Source organism: Narcine bancroftii, chromosome 6 (assembly GCF_036971445.1).
Source record: "Narcine bancroftii isolate sNarBan1 chromosome 6, sNarBan1.hap1, whole genome shotgun sequence".
Lineage (NCBI taxonomy): Eukaryota > Metazoa > Chordata > Chondrichthyes > Torpediniformes > Narcinidae > Narcine > Narcine bancroftii.
This window is the reverse complement of record NC_091474.1, coordinates 37,313,909-37,333,527: the sequence shown is the minus strand read 5'-3', so window position 1 is coordinate 37,333,527 and position 19,619 is coordinate 37,313,909.

The following is a 19,619-nucleotide window of genomic DNA, read 5'->3' as shown; positions in this document are numbered from 1 at the left end:
CATCTGATTCTACTACAGGGAGTGAGTATTGTGTGTCTTTTTAATTATTGTTATTGGCAGATAAGTTTCTTCATTGGTTTATGGCTTTGATTTGCTTTTTGATTTCTGAACTATTTCTGAAGTTCTTGTGTTCTATTGGTCTCTATTTATCATGTAATTTTTGGGGGTTAGAAATTTCATTGTTTAATCTTGTTATGCATTGGTATTTGTGAAACTGATGGGGGGAAAAAGGGGGACAAACTATAATCTCTGCAAGGTGATGATGTAAGCAAATGTAAGTATTGTGTACTTTGGTAGTCCAACCTGTACTTCATTCACACAATTTCAACCCTGGCTCTCAGTCAGTAGAATTAGATTTATTCTTCAATCACTAATTAATTTCCCAGTGGATAATTTTTTACAATTATTTTGATTTAAATTATTTGAGCCTGCGTACATTTTTAAATTTTATAGAGTTATTGTGAAAATACATGCAGATAGTCTCTTTAACCATCCAAACGTTTCTTGTCATGAGAGTCTCTCTGTTTTCCAAAGGAAGAACAAAAGTAAAATAATTCAGATGCTGAAAATCTGAGTCAAAAACAAAGATGTTACAACATCATTAGGCAGCATCTGTGATGGTTTTTTTCTTAATTCAACCCTAATTGAGTTTTAATATATTCGACATGGGGATGATATTGAAGTTGTGATGGTTAATAATTGTAAAAATAAGGCTATGTCACGTGGGATGAAGAGATTGCTTTCAAGGAATTAATTTCTCATTCTTTCTGAACAGATTGTTAAATGTCTTTAAAATAAAAGCAATTCCTTGATCTGATTTCTTTATCCCTTAGCTTGACAAATTGCATTTAATGTTAGGGGTGGGGGGTGCAATCATCTCATTTATTGAATTAATGTTATCCATTTCTTTCCACAAAGCATCATTTTGCTACTTTGGACAACCAGGTCTATTTAAAGTAAGAATCATTATCTGTTTTCTCAGGGGTACACACCATTGCACATAGCAGCTCTCCATTCCCACGTAGACATCATGGATCTTCTCATTCATAACTATGGTGAGATTCCTGCTGACTTGTATGTCTGTAAAATAAGATTTTATTGTTGTATTCATATAGCCAGTTGGGTGAAAATGGGAATCTGCTGATATCTTGTACCTGGCTTTTCAAAGACACACAATTCAAAACCATGATGTTATTACATACAAGAAGATCCCGAAGGATTAATGCAATAAGAACCTGAAATTCATGAGTGTGAAGCCAATGTAAAGGAATGTATTGGAAGGTTGAATGAATGTTAATTTTCCCCATTTGTGTGTTATTTTGGATCATACATAACATTAGGTAGTGGTATCCAAACTGTAGATATAATGTTTTCTAGTTTATTTTCATCACCTTGTTTTACATAGGACATAGAGGTCTACAGCACATTGCAGGCCCTTTGGCCCATAGTGTTGAGCTACTATAAGGAATTGAGGGGACCTTCTGCAGATTGGTGAGCTGTCAAAGCTTGATTGCCTTTATAAGAGCCCGTTTTTATCTGGAGCTGGCCTTTGGGCACAGTTGTCCTCTGGGAAATGTGCTCATGTCTGGTCAGAGTCCAGTAAAGTGCAGCTCTGTCTTTAAACCCTGGATTGCTCTGACATTGTGTGAGGTTCCTAGGCTTGCTTGTTGGCTGGTAAAGCTGTCATTTAGGATGAATTTTTTTTTGAATGATTACGATAATTTGCAGCACTCAAAATATTTTAAAGTATGCAATTCACAATTAATAAAACCCAATTAGAAACAATTAAAGACACTTCAAATTAACTACAGTCATGTGAAAAGAAAATCAGCATGCTCTTCTCCTCACAGCAGTTTCTTCTCCCTGAAGTTAGTGGATTTTGCTAAACTTATGCAGGCTCAACAGTAGAACTCAGTGAGGAATTTAACACCAGATCGTGGGAACTGGCACTCAGCTGAGCAGAAGACTGGGTTTGGGTCTCTTGAGCTTCCACCTGGTTAAGTAAATTAAAGTCAGTGGTACCAAACACAACTGCCAGGTTTTAACGGGAAGATCCAGCCCTTGGATCCCCTTGTAGATATTATTCCTATCGAGATAAGTACTGAGGATTCTTCTTGATATTGGAAATGAAGATTGAGCCAGATTCTGACATTACGTCCCTTAAGTGTTGCATGAATGTTAATTTATATTCTGTTAATTGATGTTAATTCTGGTTAATTAATATTTCTGGCTTGTTCTGTCTTCCTTGAGCTAGAGGCACTTCAGACAATTGAAATATCCCAAACTTCAATATCCCTGACATCAACCAGACAAATTGGTTAATTCAGCCGTTATTCAAGAAAAAAGGAGGCAAGGTAGTGGGGGAAATGGATCCTGTTTTGTACAGCCATTTGTTTTTTTAAAATAAGTTTGAATTCTATTTGTGTGTCTGGTTTCTATTCAACTATGAATTCTGCTACACAACAGTGATGGAGCAAACAGTGTTACTGCCTCTGCTCCAGGAACCCAGTTCAATCCTGACCTGACCACCTGTGTGGAGTTTGCATACTCTCCTGTGACGACATAAGATTCCTCTCAACGAACTCGTTTCCTCCATGTCCCGAGGGGTGCTGGAAGGTTAATTGCCTACTGTAAAATATCCCTTATTGTAGATTAGACTATTGTAGAATGGCTACACAGAAAGAGAGGCAAGTTTTGAGGTATCTTGAATCCATTTTATTGTTTCGGTAGTTTTTCAATTTTTTTTTAATGTTTGAATGTCAGGACATCAGATAAAGGATCTCAGACCTGCAATGTAGCAGTTCCTCTTTCTATAGATATTGTCAATACAACTGTACAAGCCTCTTTCATTATTGAAGGTTTCAATTTGTTGAGCAATGTTAGAGTTTTACTGATTACTTGAAATGTTTTAAAGCTATACCTATCCACTTGGAATATTTTTGCAAATATAATATGGATACAATGGAACGTAGAACAGTAAATGTTTTTTTTATTTTAATTTTTAAACAGGGGCAAAAACAAACGTAAGAGACTATAGTGGGCGGTTTGCATCCCACTACCTTAAAGACAGTGATGACTCAACAGATTGCTCTAATGTCTCTTCAAGTAAGCTTTCCTCACACTACTATTTCTGAAGATTAGGGAGTCTCATGTGTTTGTTGATTGTCTGGTTCATTTCTCATTGTGTTCTCATTTTTTTAAATTTTTTTTATTTTTCACACTATAAACCACATTGATCAAGATACATACATTTTTCTTTTCAAATATATACAGTGTCGTTTTCTCCCCCCTCCCTCTTCCCATCCCATTCATTTAAAGTTCAGAATCTAAGATACATTAAACCCGTCAAACAATGTTGTCACTCAAGTAATTTTGTCTGTGCTTTACGTTCAGTATCATTCTGAAAAACAGAATATTGACAATAACCTCTTATCAGCTAATCAGTGCAATTAGTTTGGAACAAGTTATCAGGAAAGTGTTTGAATTCATTATTAAAGATATGGTAACATCACAATTAAAAATCTTTAATATATTTATGTAATCATTGTGAGGAGTTTGACAGCTGATTGTTTCCGATTTATTGTCAGAGTACATACATGAAACAAAAAAACTGCAATACAGAGAGGAGAAAAAAAGACAAAAAAATAAAGTGTAAAAGAAAGAGTCCTTAAATAAGTTCCTGATGGAGTTGGTTGTTGGAGCCTGATTGAGGAGGGGTAGCAGCTGATGCTGAACCTAGTGGTGTGAGTCTTGTGGCACCTATCCCTCTTTCCCGATGGTAGCAGGGAGAACAGAGCTTGTGCTCGATGGTTTGGATCCTTGATGATTGCTGCTGCTCTCCAATGGCAGTGTTCTAGATAGTGGGAAGTGGTTTACCTGTGACGTCCAGTGTTGTGTCCATTACCTTTTGCAGGGCTTTATGCTCAGGGTTATTGGTGAACCCATACCAGACCATGATGCAGCCGGTCAGAACCCTTTTCACCACACATTTATCAAAATTTGCTAGGGTTCCCGATGTCATACCAAACCTCTGCAAACTCCTGAGGAAGTAGAGGCGCTAACTTGTTTTTTTTTTTCATGATGCCATTAGTGTGTTGGCTCCTGTAAAGACTCCAAAGAACTTAAATTTGCTCACCCTCTCCACCTCTGATGCCCAATGATCTTTGGATCGTGCACCTCTGGTTTTCGCTTCCTGAAGTCAACAATCAGGTCCTTGGTTTTGGTGACATTGAGTGTGAAGTTATTGCTGGAGCACCATTTAGCCAAGTTTTCAATATCCTTCCTGTATGCTGACTCAACGCTTTTTATACAGCCAACTACTGTAGTATCATCAGCAAATTTGTAGATAATGTTGTCGTACTGTGTCAGATTACGTTGTGTTTGTATAAATTGGGGCTGATTTATTTAGTGTAGGTCACATACAAACACTTCAAAACAGATCTCATTTAAAATACTAGAACTCTACTCAAGCTAGACAGGCTGGCTCCGAATTCCTTTGCGAAAGCTTTGGAGAGTGCCCAAGGGACTTCACTAATGGATTGTTGTTTTGAAAAGCAACAGATGAAAGAAGTCGGAGGATTAGGTTTAGAGCCGCAGGCTGTCTGAGTGGAGGTTGCTGTTCTAAGAGGGTCATGTGGTTTTGCAAGCAGAGAGAGTAAAACATGCTGTGTGTGTGTGTGTGTGTGTGTGTGTGTATGAGAGAGATAATTGAGTTATGCAGTTTTTACAGTTGAGCAGCAACAGCTGGGACTAGAATAGGACAAGCTGGCAAGCTTGTGGAAAAACTCCATTTGTAAGATGGGTTGTGCATACTTAGTTCAGCCTTGGTCAAAGCCCTTGCGTTTCGTACAAGAGGAGAGAATGTTTCACTTGAAATGAGAGAAACAAATAGGAACTCTGTGGTGACCTGAAAGAAAGAGGTTATCATCTGGAAAACCCTGATGGGGCAAGTTTCTTCGGCAAGACACTGATGTGCCTGATTAAAAGGGATCAGTTTGTGTCTAGGAACAACAAATCTCTCTCTGAAAACCAAAAAGAACCTTCCTGAGCGATAACCATAATCTCATAGAAAAGAGTGAAAATTTGGGTATTTGAAATTATTGCAGATATGTCAGTAATATGAAATATTACACCCATAATGGTCTTTTAACATGATATTAATTTGTATTTTGAGTTCGTTTATTTGTCATCTGATTGTACCAGTGCAACCCGACAAAACAGCATTCTGCAGTCCATGGTGAAGAATAGTGCAAACACGAGTACAGACGTAACACACATTCAGACAAACAAAATGTATGCACAGTACATATCTTAAACTAAATATTATTAATAAATAGTAGCGTCATGGAGAGTTGCTTTAGCAGTTCAATAGTCAGTTTCACTGAAGAATCTGTTCCTCAGCCTAGTGGTTCTGGCTCCGATACATTTGTATCTTTTTTCCCCAATGGGAGTAGATGGAAAATACTGTGTATGGAGTGGTAGGGTTCCTCCCTCATTTTGCAAGCCCTTTTAAAACAATGATCCTGTGTGGGGGGAGGGGGGGGTGTTGTCGGTGAAAACCCAGTGATCCTCTCTGCTGCTTTTTTGGTCCTGTGGATTGTCTGATGCACTACAGCGATCGTACCACACTGTGATGCAGCCAGCCAAGATACTCTTGATAGAGCTTCTGTAGAAAGTTGACAGAATAGTGGCCAGTGGATTTGCCTGCCTCAGCCTTCTGAGGAAGTGCAGTTGCTTTTGCACCTTCCCAACAAGTATGGAAATGTGTGTCCAGGGTAGGGCACTTCTTAAGTGGTCTCTAAGGAACTTGGTGTTCTCCATTCTCTCCACTACCGAGCTATTAATATGTAATGCAGGGTGGTTGTTCCTGGTCCTCTAACATCCATCTCCTTTGTCTTGTCCACATTGAGACACAAGTTGTTACCCTCAAATTTGATAGGTTTCATCAACTTTCAGTTTTGTTGCTAAATGAATGAAGATATTCCATCTGTATGTACCCTGTCCCTTCATCCAACCTTCTCTTTACGATAATGTCCAGGTGATTCATATGAAAATAAGTATCGGAAAGAAATAAATATCTGAATGTATTGTTCATACTATTGAATGTTATGCCACTCTTCCATCAGTGTTGCTTTGTGTGATACAACAGAACCTTTTCAAGTGCTCACAGTTACAATTATAATTTAAATATGATCCTGAAATGAAACAATTTTAGGGCAGATAATTAATGTAACTCCAAAATGCTGATTTTGAAATATGTAACTAGGACATCAAAACGCATTATACCCAAGCAACATACATGTTTATGTAATAAATGGCAGATTAATTTGTGCTGTAAATGTGCCAGGCAGTGATCATCTCTATAAGTAAATGTCTAACCACCCTTCCCTGCCATTTAGTGGCATTACTATTGCCAGATGATCGACCATCAACTTCCTGGAGGTCACTATTGACTAGCAACTCAACTAGGCCAGCCATAATATCTACAAGGTACAATAGTGTTGGTCAAAGTATAGGGATAATGACCAAGTCTGGCCCAGATGCCTTGTTTCCTGGGATCTGAAAAGAACAAGTTTCCTCAAAGCAATGGATATAATCTTCCCAAAATCCTTGTACTCTGGGGAAGCTCCAGGAAATGAGAACTGACAACGTGGCCAGTGGAGATGTAGGAGTGCAAAAAATGGAAATACAAGCCAATTAACAATACATCTGTTGTTGAATAAATGTTAGAACCAATTGTTAAATTAATAAGAGCAGTATATTTGTAAAATCATATCACACTGAGTCAGCATGACTTCATGAAGGGGAAATCAACAAATTAGAGTTATTTTGAAATCTTGACTAGGTTAAATTAGGTCAAAGGGAACCATTGGTTGTGTTATATTTGGATTTCCAGAAGATGCCTCAGAAAAGATGAAGTCACAAGAGCCCATGCTATTGCAGGTAATATATTAGTGTGGATAGAGAATCAGTGGAAAACTGATCATGAGTAGGAACACCACCATTTACAGGTCCCCATTAAGTTCCACGTCAGTGTTGTTTGGAAATGTATCAGTGACCCTTTATTTGATAACAATGGAACTCACTGCCCAACAGGACTGATGAAAATGAAATACAAGTTAATGTGATAAAACTAATTATGCTTCATTAAATAACGTTCCATGCCATAATAATTAAAGCACTTTTCAAATGAAAACAATTTAATTTTAAAATTTAGATACATTCTACCATTTGTAATTTTAAGTCACTTTTAATTTTAAGTCTTAACTGAAGGATTGATTTTTCATCCATCTTGAAGCACACTTATTTTGAGTTACTTTAGAAGAGTGCAGAGCTGATCAAGAATTTAATTTACAAGAGGGTTTAATTTCAAAAGAAAGTCAGGTCAAGTTTATTGTCATCTGATTGTACAAGTACAACCTGACAAAACAGTGTTCTCCAGTCCTTGATGCAAAAACATGTAGACACACAACCAGACACACATACAGAAATGATACATATGTGGTACAAGTATTAATGTCGATAAAAATAAATATTGTTTTGTGCAAATTAGCATCTCGAATGGTTAGTGTGAGCAGTTCCTTTGACGCTTCAGCATTCTCACTGCTTGTGGGAAGAAGTTGTTCCTCAGGCTAGTGGTGTTCGCTCTAATCTCTTCCCCGATGGGAGCAGCTAAAAGATGCTGTGTGCAAGAAAAGAAAATGATATAAATCTGCTTTGGCTCCTTAATTGTTCTTTTTGAACTAATATTGTTGTATTAATATTTGAGATTGATATTTCAATTATCTAGCAATGAATTTGATTTGACTGGAATCTGGTCTCTTTTTGTGTTTTAGAATTCCAGCAGTCTCGGGCTGAGCGACGGAACCGGAAGCTTGCTGGACTATTCCTGCCAAAGAGTTACGGCAGCAGTAAAAAGAATTGGGGTTCTGTCGAGAACCTGACCACAGATGATAAAGATGGTTCCACTTTCCTCTCTGTGCCAACATCATACAAAGCTGTACGCAAGTTTTCCAGATAGGACACTGAAAGATGGGATTCAAATAAGTTAGGAGACCTGATACAGCCTTTTCTTTTAAACAAGCTGCACATCATATTGGTTTATTACATTGTTATCAACACTTAACAAGAAGTCCAAATGCACTTGCATTTTCAGCACCTTTTCTCCCCCCCGCCACACAAACAAGCTGAATTTTCCTTGCTCAGAAAAATTTTAACTATTTTGTAATAGTTGGTTCATACCTGGTTTTCTATGACCCACACTTCCTATACATGTCTTGGAATGGAAAGATTTAGACAAATACAGCACGGTAACAGGCCATTTTGGCCCATGAGTCTGCGCCACCCAATTTACACACAATTAACTTAGACCCCCCCCCCCCACCAGTACGTTTTCCCTCCATGGAAAACCAACGCAGACCAGTTTCATTGAATGCAGTGTGTTTAAGCTTCTATGCAAGCAGACGTCAAGTAAAAGTGCAAAGGATATTACATCAGTTAACCATAAAATAAAGGTTAATGAGGGCGGAACTGTGGAGGTTGTGTACATTGACCAGCAAAGCATTCAATAAGCTTCACATAATGGGCTCCTCTTGAAGGATAGATTGCGTGGGATCAAAGTAGGGATAGCAAAATGAATAGAAAATTGGCTTAATGGAAGAAAGCAGAGGGAAGCTTGTTTTTCTGAATGGAGGCCTGTGACTAGAAGTTTGCCTCAAGGTTCCTTGCTGGGCCCATTGCTGTTTGTCCTCCAGATCAGCCATTCACAACCTTTTTTTGACTGTGGCCTTCCTCGGATTCTGGTGAAAGTTTGTGGATCCCTTTCCCTGTGAAGCAATCAAGATTTTGTTTCTTCTGTGGTCTCCTACCAATTACATAAAGAACAAAAAAGTATTTGTTACTTGAGTTGGAAAGAAAACCAGGCTTTTAATTAAATATGCTGTGGCTCCTGAGGGGGGAATGTAGCCCTCAACCCCCACCCCCCACACTTTGAGAATGGCTGATCTCGATCAACTATTTGGAAGAAAACATAAACCTGATTATCAAGTTTGTGGGTGACACTAAAGTGGCTGGTATTGTAGATAGCGAAGACTGTTCCATAAATTGCAGCAGGATCTTTAATCAGATGGACAGAGGAATGGTTGATGGAATTTTCTTTTTAAATTTAAATTGTATTTTTTTTAATTTAGAAATACAGCATGGTTCAAAGCCCTTTCATCCCACAAGCCCATGCTGCCCAATTATACTCAATTGACATACAACCATGGTACATTTTTGAATGGTGGGAGGAAATTAGAGCACCCTGAGGAAACCCACGCAGACGCATGGAGAGTGTCCAAACTCCTTACAGACGGTGCAAGATTTGAACCCTGCTCCTGGTCACTTGTGCTGTAACAATATTGTGCTAACCATGCCACCTAATGTAGAGAATTTTGAGGTGTTGCATTTTGGGATGTCTAACACGGGTAGGACCTACATAGTGAATGGTAGGGATCTAGAATGTGCTGTAGAGTAGAGGGATCAAAGAGTACAGGTATCAAAGAGTACAGGTACATAATACCTTAAAAGTGGTGTCACAAGTAGATAGAGTGGTCAGAAAGGCTTTTGGCACTTTGACCTTCATTAGTCAGAGATTTTAATATAGAATTTGAGAGGTCCTATTGGAGTTGTACAAGATATTGGTGAAGTCACTTTTGGAGTATTGTGTTCAGTTTTGGTCAAGCTGGAGAGGGTGCAGAGAATATTTGAGGATGTTGTCAAGACTTGGGGGGGCATGTGGGGGGGGGGGGGGGCCTGAGCTGTAGGGAGAAGTTGAGCAGTCTTGGGCTTTATTCCTTGAAGCACAGGAGGATGAGGGATGTTCATCTCATTGACGTGAACAAAATCATGAGAAAAGTAGATTAGCCTAGTGCCTAAATAGGGGGTTTGAGAAACTGAAAACAAGTTAAAGGGGAAGGGAGAAATGTAATAGGAACTTGAGGAGTAACTCTTTTTACAGAAGGCCAGTGGGTGTATGGAACAAGATGCCAGAGAAGGTAGTTGAGGCAGGTACTATTGCAGAATTTAAGAAAGATTGAGATAGATACTGTATGTGAATGGGATAGCTTTTGAGTGATGTGGGCAAAACCCAAGCAGGTTGATGAGTGTAGGTGGGCAGAATGGGCCAAAAGGGTTGTTTCCACACAGTCTGACTCCATGACCTTGTACCTGGTAACTGCTTTCACTGGTATAAAGTCAAAGACATTCTCAACATGGACAATATGGGAACCCTTGGGGTCACAGCTCATTTAAGGGGGCCACAGACAGAAATCTTAAAATATGTTTAATGTAGTCAGAAGGAGAGAAGAACAGAAGAAACCAACTAAACTTGATTGTTTTATAGGAAAGAGGACCTATAAACTTTGAGCAGAGTCCTGAAGGGCCCATAGCCTATAAAAGATTGAGAATGATTGGTTGCCTCAGAGTAATAAACAGAGACTTTTACACACAACTCTATTAACCATGTTTTGTGCAGAATTTGCATATGCATAAGGACTTTAATTGCATGGATTATTTAATTTGTTTATCTCTTCTCCACTGCCACAATCAATTCGAATACACTACAGGTTTACAATTATGCCACGTCAACTGCAGAATCCAGAGTGAGATGTTCACATTAATGTGAAATATTTTTTCATGCATTTAACTAAATGTATTGGAGGCTAAAATATCTCCTGAAACTTTGTAACTTCACTATTACATTGAATCATGCTTGCTAGAACAATACGAAGATTAATCGCTGCTACGCAAGTTAATTTTTCATCAATGGGAAGTGATATGTGGTGTGTATACAATATATGAATGTAGAGGAAGTCAGCTGGCTTGCTCCAAGGTTCAAATAAATTGCCAGCACATGGCTCTTTTATTGAAAATTGCCACATAAATGAAGTGCCAGGTGACTGAAGCATATTGGATCTTGCAACAATGTGAGTTGAAACTTTTGAGAATTAAGGATAAAATTAGACAATATACGGTATCCAGATTAATAAAGAATCATTTTTAATATAAAGCACTAAATGATGTTACTTTGGTTCCAAGCAGTTACAAAATGTGTAGATATTAATTTGTTTGGAGTTTACTCAAAATGCGTTTAATTTTTGTATTTAATGAATTTATTTTTGAAACTGTGCTTTGAATACTAATGTAATCTTTTTTACATGAGGGTAACATTGAAAAAGTGCTTCCACTTTATTATTAAACAAGTACCAGGTTTTATTAAAGAAAATAGTAATTTCTTGGCCAACAATCAGCCTTTCAAATCAAAATGGCATCTTAATTAAATTTAAAATTAGACATACAGCACGGTCGCAGGTCATTTTGGCCCACGAGTCCATGCCGCCCAATTTACACCCCTTTAACCTACGCCCCCAGAACGTTTTGAACAGTGGGAGGAAACTGGAGCCCCCGGAGAAAACCCACGCAGGGAGAATGTACCTTACAGAGAGTGCGGGATTTGAACCCAGGTCTGGTCCCAATTGCTGGTGCTGTAAAGGTGTTGGGTAACTGCTACGCCAACTGTGCTGCCCCAAATTCAAAGACACTGTTCTCCCGTAAGAGAAATTATTCCCTCGCGTGACCAACGGGAATAACCAAACGAAGAAATAAAGTAAGTTGCATTTAATAGCAGATGGGAAATGTTAAAATAATGTTGTAAAGTAAAATCCTGCATATTGCTGTGCACATCTGACAGCGCTCTGAAGGAGACAGGATACAGTATAACAATTTGAGCAAAGTCAAGCTGGTAAACTGCTGGCTCTAAACTCTTTACTTAGCACTGTTTTCTTTCAGTGTTAATTTATGTAATTCTAGATGGTCTCCAAAGACCTGGAATGTGCACCCTATTATCATTCGCCTAAATCCTTTGGAGGACCTGGTGTAGATTAAGTAGCTTTCATGATGATCTTATCCAGAGTTTGAGGCATATAATTGCATTGACTGGATAAAATGTATGGAGTGAAAGGTCAGAAAGTTAGTGTTCACAAACTACAATAACGAGCACCTTGGGTCAGTAAAGACTTGGTAACTCTGAATTGTATTTTGTTGATCATCTATTTTCGAAATTATAATATGTTAGTTCAGTTTTGAGTTCTTCGGACAAAAAAAAATGAAGCAATAATGAGGGTACTGTGCAATTTCACTAAAATACTATCAGCATGTACAAATACCAAAGCAAGATGACTGAAAAATTAAGGTCACTTTTATTAAACCAAGAATTTTTTTAATGTGTTCAAACTATGAATAATGGGACAGAATAATCACAATTGTTTCCAAAGATTGAAACCTACAAAATAAAGAGGATGCAGCTGTCAAATGAAACATGATTCAAAACATTTTTTAAAAAAACCAATGTTGTAAGACTGCACATTCTCTGCCAGAGTTGTGATTCAAACATGGTACAGATCAACACATCAAAATAGATACAAAAGTAGGTAAATTAAGGGCAAATAAAGTAATATGGGAACAGGTAAAGCACATAGCATTAATGCCACTCATCATTGAAAATGATGCAAAAACAGGCTGTTTTGTCAAATGCCTATTTTCCTTTTGCAATTTCTGTGTGAAATTGGTCACAGATACACTATTTCAATTGAAATGTAAATTATTATGCAATGAATATGTCATCAAATCATCGAGTAAAATAGTACAGTATATACATAGGAAGCTATAATGGGTTTCATGTTTCCCATGTTTCACATGGGAAATCCACATTGAATATGCAGCCTGCTTCACAGCAGGTTAAAAATTGACCTCATTAACAGCACACCTTTAAATCAGGTATATAGTTTCCCAATCTATAAATTTGATACAAGAAATTCCATTATAGGAATATAATTGTCTCCCTGGAATGCCTTAACTATTTTACAGGTAAATGTTAAATGGGAAATGATGCCCTTCTATCTCTTTGTAATGCTTACGAAATTCGGTAGTGGATACCAGTGTCACTCTGTGGGAAAATTAATTGAAAGCACAGCGATTGAAATACAGGAAGCCCATCAACTCACTGACTGTGTCAACTTTGTGGACATTCAATTAGTCTCATTGTGTTATTTTCCCCATTGCCCTCCTTTTAAAGTGTCCATCCATTTCCCTCTGAATGTGTGTTTTGCCTCTGCTTCCTTCTTCTCAAGCAATGCATTTCAGAACCATGTACTGTATTAAAATTAAGCTATCACTAGCCATTTTTTTCAGTTTGCATATTAATTTGGCCACTGGCCCAATTACTGATAGAAACACACTTTTTCCTTATTTGGTTTTCAATAGCTTGTTACATATTTCCCTATCCTTGGCATCTCCAACAATAAAAACCTCTCTTGAGGAACTCATCCAAGTTCAATAAATGTCCTAATAAATTCTGGTCTATAACAACAATTCAGTTCTTGTGTTGTAAATTAAATGTGTTGGTATTCTTGCCTTTCTTGTTCAAAATAAAAGTATAGCTACACAAAACATTATTTGGATTGTTAATGGAAATCTCGTAAACAAACTTCTTTAATTAAAGCTTTTGCTCAAGCTGGTTGTAAAAGTAATTGGCTGTGCTATTAGGCCTATAGTTAAGCAAATTCTTTCTCATCTGGCGCTGTATGTATATGTGGATCTTCAATGAAGTTGTACTTTTCCGTTTAGTTCATCAGTATTTTATATGTGCAATTATTTACTTTCCAACCTCAATAACAATTTATCAAAATATCTACAGCAATTAGTCATACCTATTAATTGTATTCTTTATATGACCAAATAAATAAAGTTACATTAATATCTTAAAACATTGTTTTTTAAAAAACAAAATCTGAACAAGATTCTGTGAGATTCTCAAGACAGCAAGACCTGGGATCTTATTGTTGATTTTAGGAAGGAGTGTCTGAGGGACCATGCACCTGTCCTCATTAATGCGACAGAAGAGGGAAGGGTTACAACCTTTCAAGTTCCGAGATATCCATATTTCAGAAGACCTCTCCTGGACCCAACACATCAATGCAACTGTGAAGAAGGCACACCAGTGGCTCTACTTTTTCAGGAGTCCATGGAAATTGGACCTGTTGCAAAATACTTAAACAGGTACATTGCAAAAAATATTGCAACTGGTTGCATTACAGCCTGGTTTGGGAATTATAATGTCCAGGAGTGCAAAATGTTACAAGCTTTGCCAGGTTCATCTCAAGCTTTGGCCTCCCATCCACTTTTATGCAAGCCACTATCTCAAGAAGGCTGCCAACATTCTAAACAACCCCCATCACCCTGCTCATTTCCTCTTCTTGCTGCTACTATCAAGCAGAAGGTTCTTAAGTGCAGCACTTGCAGATCCCAGAACCATTTATTTCCAAACATAAGGCTCTTGAACCACCCCTTGTCACACTAATTAGTGATTGCTCTGACACCACAGAAATACTGTCTGAACCATGGCATTGGTGCCTGCAGAAGCAACTATTCATACAGTGCCTGGGAGGAGTTGAGAGAAAAATCTCCACCTACTTCCATGAAAGTAAACTCCACCAAATTCCAAAGTAATGATCCATCTGCCCATCAGATCTGCATTTTCTAGTACCCATCACCAGATATTCCCTTCTCCACCTTCCACAAAGACTGGTCCCTTTGTGTCTCCCTCGACCACTCATCACTTCCTACTAATTGCCCCCTTGGCACCTTCTGTGACTGCAGGAAATGCCACACTTTCCCCCTCACCAGCATTTGGGGCCACAAACAGTCCTTCAAAGTGAAGCAACACTTCACTTGTGCATCTGCAGGGCTCATCAGTTGCATCCGGTGCTCCCATTGTGGCCTTCTCTCCATCAGAGAGACTGGCCACCGACTGGGAGATTGCTGACCACCTTCACTCTGCATTAATTATAGTGATCTTCCAATAGCTAACCATTTCAATTCTGTGCCCCACTCCCACGCCAACCTTTGTTTATGGCCTCATGAACTGCCAAACCAAAGCCACCAAAAATTAGAGGGACATATCCTATATTCAGTCATGGCCCTCTTCAACCTGATGGCATTAGCATCGACTTCTCCAATTTTTATTAGACCACTCCCCATTCTCCCCTATCCCTCCTCCACCTTTCCCTCTCCATTCACAGAGCCACTTCTGTTCCCTTCCTCCCTTATCCACCTGTTCCTCTTGTCTGTGGTGCTCCTCCACCCCACCCCACCACATAATGCTATTTTGTTCAGGTGCCTGTCCACCTTTTGCTCATACCTTGATGAAGGGCTCAAACCCAAATGTTGGTTATATATATTTATCTTTGCCCTATTGTAATGGAGGATTTAGACCATGCTTTTGCTTATGCAAGGCTGAGTATCAGTAACCTACTTTGAGAATAATGTAAGAATCAACAGACATAAGCTAAATTCCACCATGGGGCCCAGAGATGCAGTTATCTGACAAAAAGACATCTGGTACCAAGAATGTTTAATCTTCCTGCTTGTTAGCCGGTTACTGTTTGAGATTGATGGGATTGTTGGTCGCAGGCTGTCAGGCGAGACCTTGAAGCTAAGTAAACCATTGTATTCAAAGTGATAAGCTAGAAAGTTGTGATATTTGATGGAAGCCTAGGTGTGCTCGGTTATCTCTTTTTTTGCGCAGGGAATAGGTGATTGAGTAAGCAATTTTTGGGTAATATAAGCCGTGGTCCCGCTGCTGAAGTTTCAGACTCTCTGAGGGGGGTGGAAACGTCTCTCAGCAAGAAGAAGAACTTCTAGAATCCAACCAACATCCTGGATGGGGGAGGTGGAGAAGCTGCTACCGGTGCCCCGACAACCTACTACAAGTGTGCAGTCGTTCCCTTGCTTCGGCAGTTGGGACCAGTCCAGGCGTTGATGAGTATAATTGGGAAGGGCTTGCATATTGTAGTTTGAAATCAGCTTTAGATTTAGTAATAAAGATTTGTATAATCTGAAGTGCTCTCGGCGTTTGTCTCTGTTTTCTTTCGGTAGCTCAAGCACTGACCAATCTAAAACGAACAAAGTGAGAGGTACAACTTTACCCAGGACACCTATAAAGTGCACTGTTTTACCTGCTGAGTTTCTTCAGCATTGTATCTTTATTTTCTAATACCCAAATGAGTTAAAGTTATATGATCCCGTCTATTGAAGCGGGTGAAGTACTACCTGATCTTCAGTGGGGAGTAATGATCTGCTTCGGTTACCACATTTTAGGGAGGATGTGAGGGAATGGAAAGGGTGAAGTGTGGATTCATCAGAATAATTCCAGGGTGGCAAGATTCCATTTGCAAGATTAAAGGGATGAAACTGGAATTGTCTTCTTGGAATAAAAAGTTAAGTGGTGATCTGCCAGACATGACCAAGGTTCCAGACCCTGGGGGGGAGAAGAGTGGGTGTGGGAAAACTCACTGCAGATGGAGGTGAGTGAAAATGCAGTAATATTGATTAGGAACACATTGTAAATACCATATCAACCTGTTTTAAAATGAACGATGGAAAATAATTTGCAGTTTAAGAAATCTCTTGGGGACATTGGTACTGATTCATTTTGAAAATCATTACAAATTTGTTCAACCACATTGGAATAGGCAGATCATGCAATCGTTGGGAAGAAAAGCACACTTTATATTAGAAAATATCTCAGTGAACTGGATAGTTTGAATATTTAATTGTAATGGTTAGCAACACGATTAGGATAGCGGTTAGCGCAACTCTGTTAGAGTGCCAGCAGTCGGGGTTCAAATCTGGTGCTGTCTGTCTGTACGTTTTTCGTGTCTGTGTGGGTTTCCTCCGAATACTCTGGTTTCCTCCCACCTTTCAAAACTTACCAGAGGTTGTAGGTCAGTTGGGTGTAATTGGGTGGCACAGGCTTGTGCGGCGAAAGGGCTTGTAACTTAATTATTTTTTTAACAAATTAAAAGCAACACCTGTTCCTTAAACCTTTGTGTGTTCCTTGGTCTTCCTCACCTTTTGCTTTTCTCTTAAAATACAGAAACTTGTGAATTTGCTTTTTGTTCCTCTCTTGTATCCTTACTTTGTTCTGTGTGGAGTGCAACAGTGGAAAAAAAATGTATATGGCTGGCAGATGGTACAAAATTAAACATACTTTGAAAATGATTACAAGCAGATTTCCCCTGAACTCCCCTGATGGCTCAGAATGTGTGTCCAGTGAGTCTCTGATCTGAACAGTAGGGAAACTCTGATCCCTGGTCTGTGATGAGTTAGCTGATTTTAATTGAGTTGCCAGGAGAGCTGTACAGCTTCGGTGCCAGTTAGGAATGGGATGAAGATGTCAGCCAAGGTGGCCACTCCTATTGCTTCCCATGATTCCTTCTGGAAGCAGGAGCGAGATGATGTTGGGTTAGGTCAGCATAAGATCTGCTGAAATGCCCCATGCAGCCATGTAACCTGTCGATGCTGTCAGATATTGTTTAGACATGCACATCATTAATAACCCAATGAAGGTTGGAAGAGAAAACAGACTTGTTACGATAATTACATGCTGATTTGTTTCTCAACCGTTATGTGCTGAACAATCAGTTTGTGACGATACACAAGATGCATAAGTTGTGCCATTGGACTCTGAAGCCACCTTGGCTACAAAATGAAGGAAAATAAAGTGGGTGAAAGAAAAAGATCGTAAAGTTCAAGTTTGGGAGGCAGGTTAGTGTTGCTGTTAGCGCAACTCTGTTATCGCACCACCAGGTTGGGATCCAATACTGTCTGTAAGAAGTTTATACATTCTCCCCGTGTCTGCGTGGGTTTCCTCTGGGTGCTCTGGCTTCCTCCCGCCCTTCAAAAGCATACTGGAGTTGTAGGTCTATTGGATGTAATTGGGTGGCACGGGCTCATGGGACAGAAGAGTCTGTTACCGTGCTATATGCCTAATTTTAATTTGAGATCAATAAAGGAATAGAATGGCAAATGTTATGTTAAAATGTGCATGTCATTTTTTTCTTAAGTTACAAGGATTTGATAGATGAAAATTGGAATAAAGTTGGTGGAATACATCTCCAACAAATTAGAAGAACAAACCATTTCCACCATGCCTGAACCATGATTAAGCAAGGCTGTATTCTTTGGAGATGAGTTCTTGCAGGCATTTTGATCAACCTTGCATCGAACAGCTTATTTGGACATTATCAACACAAATTGGATGCAGTTTTTCCTCTGCGTGGGTGTATTTGAAACTTTCATGTGAATATTTAACCCCATGAATAAGGGGGATCCTGAACTATGCCACATTTATGCTGCCTTCTCTTCTGAGGTATGCTGCTCCATTTGGGAGTGAAACATGAAAGTATGCAGACACTGAGATTGTAGTTAAAAACACTAGGAATACTGGAGGAACTCAGCCGATCTTGCAGCATCTATAAGGGGTGAAGATACATTACCGATGTTTTGGACCTGAGCTCTTCTTCAAGGCAGGAATTTCAATTAAGAACCAGAGATAAAGGGGGAAGAATGGGAGGGGGAGGAGACCAGACCAACAGACAAAAGGTGTTAATTGGTTATGAAAAGAGGAAAAGAGAGAATTGATTTTGGCTCTGAGAAAGGAGACAGAGGGAAAAGGGGAGGAGAGAGAGATGGTTTTTACACAGCCGCTGAGTAATGGGAAATTATCGCAAAATTCCCGCAACACAGTCTATGTAAAAAGTTTGGAACAGAAATGAATGACTCATACCCATTCTGAAATTTCCTGCAGCAGCCCTAGACATTTTTGCAGACCGCCTGCAGTCTAAACTGGACTGCAACAATGGGTTAATGAATAGCGCAGGTCCCGCCTCTTTACTTACCGCACTTCAGTGTAAAATCGCATAAGGGACCGGAGATTTTGAGTTTTGGTCATTCAAGTGTGAACGGCCACACCAGAAGGTAGGAAAAAATTCTGAAAGGAATAAAAACCATAATTTCTATGTAAAAAAAAAGTGAGAGACAGAACTGGAGGGAAGGAATCTGGGAAGAATAAGGATGGGAGGTTCTTAACAGAAACCAGAGAAGTTGATGTTAATCCCATCAAGTTGGAGAGTGCCCAAATGTAAGATGAGGTGTTGAGAGAGGAGGAGAGGGTGAATGTGTGTCACATCGTAGGTGGCGGCAATGGCGGAGGAGGATATGTTGGAGACTGAGGCTGGTAGGGTTGTAAGTGAGATATGGATGCCCGTGTCCCCATTGGGGACACAGACACAATTCACCACAACTGCATAAGCGTGGATTTCTTGGTGGTGACTGCGAATATTCAACTACAAAAAAAGTGCAAGCTGTGTGGCTCCGAGACCAACCATTATCTAAGTCCCCAAAGTCTGATTCAAGTCAAGTTTATTGTCATCTGATTGTACAAGTACAACCCGACAAAACAGCATTCTCTAGTCCTCAGTGCAAAACATGTCGACAAACAACCAGACATTACACACATTCAGACAAATAATATGTAGTCAGGACAAATATATCTATAAAATTAAATAAATATTATTTTGTACAAATGAGGTCCTGGATTTTCAGTGTGAGCAATTCCTTTGGTCGTTCAGCATTCTCGCTGCCCATGGGAAGAAGCTGTTTTTCAGCCTGGTGGTGTTGGCTCTGATCCTCCTGTATCTCTTCCCCGACAGGAGCAGCTGAAAGATGCTGTGTGCAGGGTG